This window comes from Dipodomys merriami, unplaced genomic scaffold, assembly GCF_024711535.1.
Source record: "Dipodomys merriami isolate MVZ:Mamm:240054 unplaced genomic scaffold, mDipMer1.0.p SCAF_1888, whole genome shotgun sequence".
In the NCBI taxonomy this organism is placed as follows: domain Eukaryota; kingdom Metazoa; phylum Chordata; class Mammalia; order Rodentia; family Heteromyidae; genus Dipodomys; species Dipodomys merriami.
This window is the reverse complement of record NW_027203257.1, coordinates 1-10828: the sequence shown is the minus strand read 5'-3', so window position 1 is coordinate 10828 and position 10828 is coordinate 1. Positions and strand designations below refer to the sequence as shown.

Here is a 10828-nt window from a genome sequence, read left to right as displayed (position 1 = left end):
CATGGAACAACCTGCACCTCAATTTCCCCCAGGATGGCATGTTTGCACTCACCCATTCATGAATTTGGCCTTGTAGGCCATGAGTTCAGATGTCAGTACTCCCAAACAATGAATTGTGGAGTAAGAGGATGATGGTGACACATGGGTTCCTTTACTGTGCATCTTCTGTGTGTCAGGTATGAAGTGGAATACATCTGTAGACCTATATCCTATGTAGTCAATGTTTTATGTGCTATAATAGTCAATACAATAAATGGTCAATACATGAATAAAACAAAAAATAAAATAACTACTCTGAATGCAATACGGAGTCAACATATGTATAAGAATATAAAACATATATGTAAATTGTACATGAATAGGGTGTTTTCTACTGCTGGTGATCGTTTTCAAGCCTAAGGAACAAACTTGAATTTTTTGACTTTAAGGAAGCAAGCTTCCTCTTCCCACACAGTGCAACAGAGGTACCCAGACTATGAGTTCCAATCCCAGTCCTGGTAGAAAAAACTCACCTTTATAGTATTTGAGGCCCAATTCTTAGGTATTTCATTATGCCTCCATTTGATGACTGTGATTGATTAAATGCTTAATAAACTATTAACTAAAATCAATCAGTGTCGTGTAATATAATTGTGTATAATTTTATCCTAGAATCATTCAAGAACTGTTCGTTCAATCATGACTTACATCACATTACAATGGTAATCATATGGATAGGAACAAGTTTCTTAGGATCTCCTACCATTTGGAGGTGGCACGACCAGGATTTGAATTGTGGGCTCCAGCTCCCACCACTTCAACCCGAGGATCGGGAACTCACCAGTCTGCCCAAGAACATCAACAAGGCCAATGATTAGGCAGGCACCAGTGGATCTCAGCAGTCCTTGTTGATACTTACAAGGCTGTGAATAGAGGATCATGGTCAAAGTCACCCTAAGCAGGAAAATCCTTGAGACCCCTGTCCAACTTCAGTGCCAACAAAGCCAGAAACCTTGTGGCTCTAGTGTAGAGGACCAGCCTTGAGCAAAAGCAGCTCATGAACTGTGCCCAGATCCTAAGTTCAAAGTCTGGGACTGGCAAAAAACAGAACTATACAGCAATCTGTGTAGCCATCCAGTTAAAGCAGGTCACCCTATTCTCTCCAACTGAATTGGACAGAATTTCCTGGGAAAAAGGCTGGGAGAACCACTGTCATCTTGACTCCGCCCATGCTGCTTGCTTCACAGGATTCTGGCCACACCCCCATTCTTTCATGCTTCTTTCTGACCAATGGGATACAAGAATGGTGGCCATGCCCACATTCCATGCTGCCAGGTAGCACTGGGATTCCCTCTGTTAGTTTACACCACTACCAGCAGTTCAGGAAGGTAGAAGGGGCTGAGTCCTGAGGAAGAAACTCGAGGTGACTTTGGAGTATAGTAGAAAATTGATGCTCCCACCCCACCTGACCCCTCCCCTCCCTTCACGCAGTGCCAGGTTTCAAACCTCAATCAATGTGTAGCTGCCAGCCGGCCTAAATCCCAGACCTGGTCCCTGCCCCTAGTCTTCTGCTCTGGGCCCATGTGTCCACAATGCTGGCGCCATCGCTGCTGCCCCAATTGGAGCAGCTGCCAACAGCTTCTCCCTGCAGCACAGGTGAGTTTCTGTCCCAACAACAACCTACCCTGGGTCAAACACCCCTCTGGGGGCACCATGATCCCCCTGCTTGTTTCCTCTCCATGGCGCTGATGAGCCACCTTTCTGTCTTGAGGATTTCTGAGATAGAAACTACAAATATGCTCAGGCTGGGCTGGATCCCGGTCCTCCTGTGAAAGGTATGCTCCACCAGGCCTCGTCCTCTGTAATTGGGATTATAGACATGTGTCATGCTCAGTCATCGTTTAACATGGATTATCCTAAACTCAGTCCATAGCAGCGGATTCTTGACCACACGTGAAGCTCTTGGTGGGGCCTCAACCATTGGACCTCAGTCTCCTCACAGGACAGTTGTGAGGAAACAAGGGATTTATACAGAGCGATCTCTGGAAAAGAGAGGGAATGGCCTTCAGATAAGGTTTTGGCAATTCTGTGAGCATATGACAGGAAGATACCAGAAAGGGCTCAGGTGGGGCCTGTTATTAATAGTGCAACAGGTGTGGGATTATGAACCGAAACATGGCTCTCTTTCATTACTACCCTATCCCAATAAGGAAGGGGATCCTTCACTTTATTCAGTTTTGCAGCTGGGGAATCCGAGGCAAAGAGAAGCCAGATGACCTACTTATGACCTCAAGTTCACAGGAAGCTCGGCCTGACTTCTCTACCATGCTCCCTAGGACAATGGGTGCTATTCAGTCCACTTCTTGTGGTGGGAAGTCCACTTCTTTCAATCGTGGTTCTTGAACTCTAGGATTGGGCATTGTTCCCGAGCTCCTCAGCTCAAGGCTAGCGCTTTATCACTTGATCCCACAGTGCCACTTCCAGTTTTCTGGTGGTTCTTTGGAGATAAGATTCTCAAACACGTTCCTCCAGGGCTGTCTATGAACCATGATCCTCATATCTTAGCCTCCAGTGTAGTTAGGATTAGAGTTTTATGCCACTGGCACCTGATTCAAGTGTAATTCTGATTTTCTCTCTCTCTCTCCCTCTCTCCTTTTCTCCCTCTCTCCCTATCTCCCACTCTTCCTCCCTCCCTCCCTCCCTCCCTCCCTCTCTCTCTCTCTCTCTCTCTCTCTCTCTCTCTCTCTCTCTCTCTCTCTCTCTCTCTCTCTCTCTCTTCTCTCTCTCTCTCTCTCTCTCTCTCTCTTCTCTCTCTCACTGTAGCTCTCAGGAACGGGTAGAATGGGTGCTGTAGGAGGTGGGCCAACGTCCCCAGGTAGCTGGAACCCAAGATGGCCCACTCATTCTGGAGTTGGGCTGTGGGTAGGGAGCTGTCTCGTTCAGCATGTTGATACATCTCCATGAGATCAGCCCTCTGAGCCCTTGCAAGACTGTCAGGGTTATTCATTTTCCATTTAGCCTTACTGGATTTATTATATTGTATTCTTTTCTACATTATTTTCTAGCACCTGGCCAATATTATGGTACATAGTTACTGAATGAAAATGTAAACTTAAGAAAATCATTTAGGGATCTGGGAATGTGGCTTCATGATATGATGATTGCCTTGCATGCATGAAACCCTGAATTCAATTCCTCAGTACCACATAAACAGAAAAACACTGGAAATGGTGCTGTGCCTCAAGTGGTACAGTGATTGCCTTGAGCAAAAAAGCAAAAAAAAAAAAAAAACCAAAGCAAAAAACATTTAATTAGTAAATGAAAAATAAAGAACCCATACTTGGAATATGTAATTGCTCCTGCCATACTGACACCTGACAATAGTCCATAATTCATGTACTTTTTCTTATATTAGGATATTGTGTTGAAAAAAAGTTTTGTTCATTAGGTCAGAGCAATTAATGTCTTGAATGTGCTTAGATGTCAGGTGAAGATTAATTCTGGAAATTCAAAGATTCCAGGTTTTTGAATGGCCTCTGCTAATCACAATGAGAAGGGTAGTGTAAGTGAGATTTGGAAATCTTTTTGGTTATTCATGGCACCACAACGGCAGAGGCAAATTAACAGTTGTGACAGAAGAGAAGGAATAACTCCAGAATTAATGACTAAATGATAGTTACTAACGTATACCAGAAACGTTATAGAGAACCATTTTTGGTTATTGAACAAATAGTTATCAACTAGTCTTATTCCGCATTACCTTTAGCATTCTAAATCTCTTAGGCTACTTCTTAATCTCTGTGTAATACATGTATCTCCTTCTGTGCTGTTTTTTCTTACCTTAAATTCTTTGCTTTCTAAAAATCTCAGTCTTTCTATATTTCTCTATGAACATTTCCTGATACTAAATACACCTACACAGACTGCAGAGAATGCTAACTAAGGGTCCCATAGCTCATGAGTCATTAATGAAACAACATGGAAAAGGAGGACATATTTATTGTTACCTCAAATTTTCTGAAAAGCTGCAATGCCATCATTTGATTCAAATTTCTGTTATTTGTCTACATAGTGTCATTCAGTGCACATAAATGCAAATATGAGCTGGGTGCTGGTGGATCACGCCTGGAATCCTAGCTATTCAGGAAACCAGAGAATTGTGGTTCAAAGACAGCCTGGTCAGGAATGTCCATGAGACACTTATCCTCAATTAACCACCTGAAACCCGGAAGTGGTGCTGTAGCTTAAGCGGTAGAGCACTCAATTTGAGCTGAAGAGCTGTGCGAGTGTGCCCAGGATCAGAGTTCAAGCCCCACAACCAACAAAAAGTGCAAATATTACCTTAAGTTTCCCCAAAAGGAAGGACAAGATCAATAATCTTCCCAAGCAGAAAAAATAATTTCAAAAGGATTCAGTGCACCTACTTTTGCTGAGTTATTTAAGTTATGGCTTCTTTGCTAGACATATTCTCTTCCTTTAAAAATTGTCAAATACTAGCTTTACAATAAACTTCATCTAATATTTTTTGTTTCAAAAGAGAAGTCTATACAGTTGATGTCACTTAGCTTTCTTACTATCTTAATTCAAAGCCAAACCAGGCAGGAGAGTATGTCAAACTCTTATCGCAAATTGAACACCAAAAAACCAGAAGTGGAGTTTTGGCTCAAACAGTAGATTTCTAGCTTTGGGGGCAGGTGGGCAGGAAAGACAACTGTTCAGGGACAGGATTCAGCCTCTGGGTTCAAGGCTCAGGACTAGCACAAACTAAACAAACAAGCAAATAAAAATCCCAGATTTATCTTTGGGGCCCTACTTAAAGGTGAACTGGTCAGAGTAGAGGCTTCCTTTGCTGATCATATTGACTGGATCCTGCTTTTTTGGAATCCTTGTTGCTCTGGAGAACTCAGAACCAGACCAAAGGAATTGATAACTGACTTCTGCATCGAGAATCATCTCAGGGGAGAAATATCCATCTATAAGACACTTTAAAACCTCTATGTCTTTGTTACTTTGCAGGAGAACACTTTTAAAACAATGTTATTTCCTTTTGTTTTATACTGGCCTTCAAATGGTACATTATTTCTTTTTGTAACACTATGAACTAGAAGTTTACAGAAAAAAATTATATGAGTAAAGAACACACTCAAAAAGCCAGGGACAGAGTTTCCTTCAAGACTTGGGATACTTTTTTGTACAGTAAAAAGGAAAGCACAAGGTAACTTGAACTTTGTTTTTCCTCTATGTTCCATTCCTCTCCTGGGGTCAGTTTCCACATCCAGTAACAGTTACTTCCAGTAACAATCGATGGTGCTGCTTGAGGTATACTGAATGTTTTCTGGCTTCACTGCAAGAAGACTAGAACACCTATGGACCTGAGGTAAAACGTATTTCAGAGAAAATTTAGTAAAGAGAAAATATGAAATTTATATTGCTTATAAATATATTATACATGAGTACATTGAGTTCAAACTTTGTAAGTTCTCTGTAAGTTAAGGCGAATTTTAAATAGGAAGAAGGTTTTCAGAACATTCTTTTTGTGACTGTACGTGCTGTTCATTATTTCCCAAGTATGCATGAGCTAACAGTAGGGAAACAATAGCAATAATAGGAGAAAGAGAAGTTCTGTGTTTAAGTATAAGGGTTCCATACAGTATAGAAGACTACAAATAAGCAACATTGAAACAATAAAGCCAAATCCAGTATGTAGATTTATGAGAGTGATATACAGAAAGCAAGACTCCTATGTGGAACATGAAGTATGAGGCCACTCCCATTCTAAATCATGCTTGCTAATCATGCAACTTTGTAGAAAGTACAATGGAAGAATAATTCTGTTTTCAATGCAAGTCAGATATAAAAGCATGGATTTAACTGGAAAAATGTCCATCTTGTGAGAGCAGGGATTATGCTAGCAATAAACTGGTGCCTAAGATCTCATTTCTTTTTTTTCTTTACACACACACACAGACACACAGACACACAGACACAAACACACACACACACACACACACACACACACACACATATATATATATATATATATATATATATATATATATATATGTTGGCGGTGATCTTGGGACTTGAACTCTGGGCCTGCGAGCTGTGTCTCTGCTATTGAGCTCAAGCTAATGCTCTACTACTTGATCCACAGTGCCAATTCCAGTTTTCTTTTAGTTAATTTGAGACAAGAGTCTCTGGGAGTTTCCTACCGGGGCTGGCTTTGAACCTCAATCCTCATATCTCACCATGACCCAGCTTACGATCACATTCCTAACAGTGTACACTCAAGATGTGTAATGTGTCTGTTCATCTATCTTTATAAGAATTCTTTAGTTAGGGATGAAAGGTATCTCAGAGGTACAGAGCTTGCCTCGCATGCATGAGGCCCTTGGTTCGATTCCTCAGTACCACTTAAGCAAAAAAGAAAAAAGACAAAATTGGTGCTGTGACTCAAGTGGTAGAGGGCTAGCCGTGAGCTGAATTGCTGAGGGACAGAGCCCAGGACAAGAGTTCAGGCACCATGACCAGACACCCCACCAAAACAACAAAAAAAAAAGAATTCTTGAGTTAAAAATATGGGCTACAGCTTAGACATTACTCTCACAAAAATGTTTGTCGTTTAAAAGTTGATACTCCTGGAGAAATAAAACCTAAGAATGTAAAGGAGTCTGGGAAGTTCTATTGGCATCCAGCCTGGGCAGAACACTCTTTGCAACAGTATATAAAATTAAGCAGTCAAAATCTGGATTGGAAGAATGGCTCAATTGATGGAATATCAGTCATGAGCAAGATTGCTGAATAAAAGCTTGAGGCTTTTGCATATATACATACAGACATACACATACACCCAGAGGCACTTATATATGTACACACAAATACACAAATGAAACAACTCTCAGAATGTGTAGAAAAGTTACAAAACAATAAATATATGTCCTGAACAAGACTAGAATCAAGTGATAATTTTTAATATTTGAAAGTCCTCAAATGAACTTCCTTCAAATAAGTTTGAGAATATTACATTGGTAGGGATCAGAGATAGTAAAAATCAATAATCATTATTAAAGGGATCAGATCCATGGAGGAATGAATCAGAGATCTGGCCGGTGCATTTGAAAATGTTCATATCCTGTATCAAATGTTAGAACATCTTTGAAAATAGTAGATAAAGTCTAAGCAGTCACTCTGGTGTATAATATCACTGGAGAAGTTCAGAATTCGTAGTCTATATCTAGATAAAATAAAAAAAGAAACTATGGCAGGGCAATGTGATACAAGCTTAGAATTCTAGCACTGAGATTAAGACAGGAGATTAGATAATGGAATTTCATAGTGATACCTTCCCTGGACCAAGGTGTATAATTTTGTCTTAATAAAACAAAACAAACAAGAAAGGAATACATAGTTGGACATTTGGGCTAATTTTGTCATTATGTTTTGAGAAGTCAAATTTCCTGTTGAAATGCAACTCATACTTAATCCTCACTTGTGTTTTAAATTCTCTCTTCATTACAGAACATTCCTAGATGCAAAATGACTCATGATTCCCATCCAAAATTTGAAAAAATAAGTTATCATCATTCTGTTGTAACCCAAAGAAATGATGAAGAATTACACAAGCTTAAGCTTGGAAAAATAGCAAAGTTCATCTAATGAAGGATTTTGAAGATCTTGCTAAATTAGAATTTAGATTTAAAATATTTTGGTTTTGTTTGTAATTTTATATTCTATAGGATTCTACAAAATTGTTTTTAAGTAGAGGGTTTAATTGACATTCACAAATGATTTTGCATTCTATGTGCCTAGAATATTCTTTCAAAAACTTAGTAAATAGATAATTCCAACAGTTCATGTATGAAATGATAATGTGAATGTTGTAGACAGAGTTGCCAACAAATTGATGACATTAATTTATAAATTTAGAATAAGAGAAATTTTTGGAATCTTTGGTATAACATGGTATGAAGAGCATAATCGTGTGACATCTTCTTTCTTCTACCTGTATGTAACACAGGAAGCAATTTCCTTAATTATTTGCTACTGTATACACTGAGAAAAATGTTACGTTTGGGGTTTGATTTTATTTTTGTTTTTGTTTTATTGGTTTGTCCTAGGGCTTTTACTCTGGGCCTGGACACTGTCTCTGAGCCTGTTTATGCTCAAGGCTCGTGCCCTACCACTTCAACCTCAGTGCCACTTGCATCTGGGTTTTGCTGAGAAGTTTATTGGAGATAAGAATCTAGGGAATATTCTTGCCTGGGTGGGCTTTCAACTATAATCTTCCAATCTTAGCATCCAGAATTTATATGATAGCTAAAAATTATAAATATAAGTAATATTTGCAAATGTTCTGATCTTAAAAATACCAGTGGGGGGAAAATGATGCAACCCAGTTTATTGTGGTGTTCTTACCAGAACATGAATCGCATCACATTAGCAGAGCTGTATTTTTTCACAATAGAGATAAGCTATTCATCATATGAATTAAGGGAAGTTTGAGATGCACCCTAAAAGTTGGAGAATTTTGGGCTAGGATGACTCTATATCATAAATATTGGTATTGGTGGTCATAAAAATAATAGCTTATTGTGATAAACAATTGCTTACTCTTGAAGAATTCATTATTACCGATGCTACATAGTTTTATCCTCTACCAGAACATGGTTATTTTTCTGTTGTCTCTCAATCTGTAACACCCAATTGGAAAATGCATCTATTGCAAAATTACATAACATGCAAGCCGGTATTGTTTTGAATCTCTCAGGTATGGAATCTTCAGAATTTGAAAATGAGTAATTACTAGTCATTGGAATGTTGACGAACACATATATTCTGTCTTCTTAACAACTTATTTACTTTTACAAGTTATTTGTTTCCATAGAATTAAACTGTTTTCGCTTTTAGTATGAGAAAGTACTATATTTATTCTTTTTTCAAAATATTGGTAAGTATATTGTGAAAATATTGTCTAGTCCGATAGCATTCAAGTTGATGGTCCTCTGATTAAAAAGGGGTAATTAATTCAAATTAGACACCAAAAGTATGGAATTTTAAAAAGTTACTACATAAAGAGTACTATGTACTTTACCAATACAGTGAAATTTTATTTCATGCAGCTTATTTTTTAAATTTAATTTTATTGTCAAAGTGATGTACAGTGTGGTTACAGTAATTTTAAGGTAGTGAATACATAACTTTTCAAACTTGTTACCCCTTCCCTCATTTTCTTCACAGTTTTCCTTCACCCCAGTACCCCTCACAAGTTGTAATGTACATTTCCAACATATTGTCTTGTGAGTATTGCTATTGCATTGGTTTGCCTTTGTCCTTTGTCTCACCATTTTGTAGTTCCTCTTCCCTTCCCTAATTAAGGTAAATATATACACAATACACAGGCTACCAAAATCAAATACAGCAGGGAAAAAAGCATAGGGGAAAACCCCAAAAGAAAATGGAAATCACATAGTACATTAAAAACAACAATCGCAAATAATACTCTCTGTTTCCATATCTTGGAGTTCATTTTGCTTATCATAAGATTATAAGGTTATATATATGCATAACAAAGCCACTGGAAAATAGTAGTTTCATGGACACTATATCATGAAAACAACATGTTAACTGTTTTTGATATTAAAGGTGGAGTTAGGATTGATGAACTGGTGGTTCTAATAAAGGAATTTCACAAGAGTTTTAAAATTATGACAGGTTTGGCTGGGAAGGTGGCTCAGTGGTAAGAGCGCTTGCCTTGCATGCCTGAGGCCCTGGGTTCGATTCCTCAGCACCACATAAGCAAAAAGAAAAAAAGCCGGAAGTGGTGCTGTGGCTCAGGTGGTAGAGCGCTAGCCTTGAGCTGAAGAGCTGAGCTACAGCGCCCAGGCCCAGAGTTCAGGCCCCACGACTGCACACCCCCCAAAACTGACAGGTAAATTTTAATTTGTTCAAACTTTTTAACAACTTAGCCTATTATGAAAATTTAAAATTTCTTGGGAAAATAAGCTTTCATGCAAAATAATCAATGGAGACTTAACTGAGAGGGAGCAAAGTGGGTGAAGATGGCTCATGTTCATACTAAACAAACAAACCTCAGAACCCTTGTTATAAGTCCTGTAGGTTCCCTTGAGAATTGTCCTTACCCAGGAAATCTACTCACTGTGTGAAACAAGGTTGTAGTGGAATTTAAATTCAACGTTCTTAAAAAAAATCAAAATTTGTGTATTGATTTAATTACAAAACAGTAATTCTCTGAAAAAGATAATTTGGGTCAAAATATTTAGGGAAAAAGTGTACTCAAAAATGTTTGTAATACGTTCTACAATGTCTTTGCATGTGAAGCACTGAACTACAGAAAAAAACCTGATTGGATACTTGAAACCAATGATTTCACATTTCTTAGTAGCTCAAAAATATAATATCCTTATTAACTTGAGATAGTGAAGACTTCTCTTATTACATAAGCCAAAAAGTTTTGGGATCAGAAAAGAATTGAGCAAATTGAAAAGTCAAGAAAACGCGTTCTTAGAAGCCCTAGCTAAGCATATTGGCTTCAGCAGTGGAGGGAGACCAAACTTTTTGATATATTGTCTTAATATTTTTGCTACCTAAAGTGATTTTAGAGCCTATTTAGCTCACTACAATTTAGAATGGATTGAATGAAGACATGAAAATAAATTCCACATCCAAATAAAAGAGTTTTAAAAGAGAAACAAACCATGAAGATGTAGCAGTGGGGAAGGACTTATAGTCCTTCAATTTCACTAGACTTGAAGCCAAGAATCTGTGATTAGTTGGAAATCAAGCAAGAGCTAAGAGAAGGACAGAGACATAGGACATAGGAGCATTGTCA

At 38.4% G+C, this 10828-nt stretch overlaps 1 long non-coding RNA gene across 1 annotated transcript; it reads left to right on the top strand.

The window, feature by feature from the left end:
• Positions 1–1351: 1351 nt before the first annotated feature.
• LOC138830324 (uncharacterized) lies at positions 1352–7626 on the top strand. The gene is made up of 3 exons (XR_011372989.1): positions 1352–1635; positions 5246–5356; positions 7498–7626. It is a non-coding gene; the product is annotated as an uncharacterized lncRNA (long non-coding RNA).
• The last annotated feature ends 3202 nt before the right edge of the window (positions 7627–10828 follow it).